Raw genomic sequence first — 2,901 nt, 5'->3', positions numbered from 1 at the left:
TTATTATTATTATTATTATTATTATTATTATTATTATTATTATTATTATTATTATTATTATTATTATTATTATTATTATTATTATTATTATTATTATTATTATTATTATTATTATTATTATTATTATTATTATTATTATTATTATATTATTATTATAATCATCATTATTGTTGTTATTATTGTTATTATCACCATCATCATTGTTGCTATTATTGCTGCTATTATTGTTATTATTATTATTATTAATTATTAGTTACTAGTTATTACTATTGTGTCGAATTTAGGCAGGCGATGAGTGATGCAGGATTGAATTAAAATTGATTATTTATTTCTCCTTGATGCATATAACGCGTATATTTTGTGATTCCATATTAAGTATAGCAATCATTTATGCTTTTTAATTAATTAAAGTTAAAAATAGCTTAAATTAGATGTTTACCTACGATTAATACCATGTCACTACCCATTTATTATAAGTGCGCTTTTAATATGAATGAAGAGAAGATGTGTAGTTTTAATAATTTTGAAATATTCATTAATTTATAAATTTACTAATACAATAAGCTTTTCGTTCACTTCAACTAAATGCATCAAAACATTAACAATTTCCCTAACTATTCATTAAATTTATTTACGAATTTTACTAATACAATAAGCTTTTCATTTACTTCCACTGCAAATTTCAGCCATTTGTAATTTGCTTAAATATTCATTAAACTATAAATTCACTAATATATGAAACATCTTGTTTACTACAACTAAACATTTCAAATATTATATTTAAAATATCTATCTTAATAAACATTATATGCAAAAATTCACATAACAATGTAATAAAAGTATTATTACTGATTTTATCAATATTTTATCAAATGATATTTTATTTTTATTATGCGACAAATATTTCATTTAATGATAAAACGAAAAAAAAGGAAACATTTCTTTGTATTGTGATTAAATGAAATGATAAATCAGTTGAAAATTATCATTTGATTGATAAAAATTAATGAATTGAAAATTATTTTATACATAAAACTTTATTGTTTTTCAATTCCAATTTTTATTTCATTTTTGATTAATAATTTGAAGCGTAAAAGTATTGGAAACATATGGGTTAATTTTGTTTCAAAATTTTCATCGACCATTGTACAAATGCAACAAACTTAATTAAAATGTTAAATTACTGATATGAAATATTTGTTCACATGAATAGAGCATATCAAAAGGATTATTTATCATTAGTTTAGTTTTATTATTTATTATCATTTAAAGTTTTAAGAGATCTAAAAAAAAAAAAAAAAAGTGCATTTAGAACATTTGTTTAATTACAATCAATGCGAAGTTCTTTCTTAGCTCATTTATATTAATTAATTCTAATTACTTCAAACTTTCAACAATCACTTGATGTAAAGATTTAATTTTTGAAACGCGAAGAAAGATTTATTATGCTTGAATGAAAAAATGCAAAGATTTCATATTTTTTTAAAGTTTTTTTTTTTTTTTTTAAATAAATATCATTGCATTTAGCAAATTTTAAGTCGCAAAAATTTCAACCCTGCAGCATTGCCATATTGTCGCACAATTTGTCACATTGAGCAATTTTGATAATTTTAAAATTTGATCAATGAAAATGATAGAAATACTACAATATTTAATGGATGGTGATGCGAAAAATTATGCAATCTATATCGATGGTTAATATTTCAGATGAATATTAAAAATAATTTAATTAAAAAAAAATTAAGATTAAATTTGAATTAATAAAATATTCGAATGATAAAATGTATGATGATTTTTTTTTTATCAGAATTTATTTGGTACTAAAAAAAAATTTGAAAATATCACTAAAAAAATTTAACATATTTAACAAATTTGATTTAAACTAATATAACTAATAGCTTTGCATTAATTATCGTATTTAATGGATAATTATTCAAATAAATGATTATCAAAGGATTCATTCATCGGCAAAAATGATACAATGATTTTAGAAAAAAAAAAAGTTTTTAAATAAATTGCTTAAACAATAATTTCATTTTTTTCTAATATTTACTTCTTAACATGAATATTAGTCTAACAATGCAGCTGATATAATTTTATTACGATATAATATATAATTTTATTGCAAAAAGAAATTGAGTAATTTAATACTGATTAATTAGTTTTAAGCTGAATTTTAAGTATTATATATTTTTGAATTGGTATTTAATATTTCTTATATATTTCACTTAAATTGTAATTGGAATTGGTTGATGAAATAAAAAGTTACAATTGATTAAAAAATTTAATTTCACTCGAAAATGGCACAATTTTTAGCTATATTCTTAAAAAATTTCACAGTCTTTTGGCATTTTTTTTTTTTTTATTCCTACATTATTCAAAGAAATAATGAATAGCATGTTTTTCCTACAGGTATATTATTTGAATATCATAATTACAATTATTATGCATACATACTTTCATAATCAGCCAAGAATTGCTTGGCTCAATCATTGGATGGGAAACAATCATTTTGGACTATTTTAATATTATGAATTTTTAATTAAAGAAATCAATTTAAATAAGATTACCATTTCATTATTAAATGAAAATAATTTAAGTACGATTAAAAGATAAAAAGAAATTTGAAATATATGATTAACTTAATATTATTTATGGTGAGGAAATTACTTTAAACGAGATAAAATGTAAAATTTAAGTGATGAAAATAATTTCAAATAAGGGTGAATATATGAGAAGAGAAAAAATAATTAGATTTGGTAAGAAAAAAAAATGAAATAATTAAAATAAGTAGTGAATATAATAAATAAGAATATATATATATATATATATAATCATATTGATGCATTTCGTTATTAGGTAAAAAAAATTTTAATTTAACGGATTTTTTCCCTATTTTTT

This window comes from Loa loa (genome assembly GCF_000183805.2).
Source record: "Loa loa unplaced genomic scaffold supercont3.228, whole genome shotgun sequence".
Taxonomy (NCBI): domain Eukaryota; kingdom Metazoa; phylum Nematoda; class Chromadorea; order Rhabditida; family Onchocercidae; genus Loa; species Loa loa.
This window is presented reverse-complemented; position numbering follows the sequence as displayed.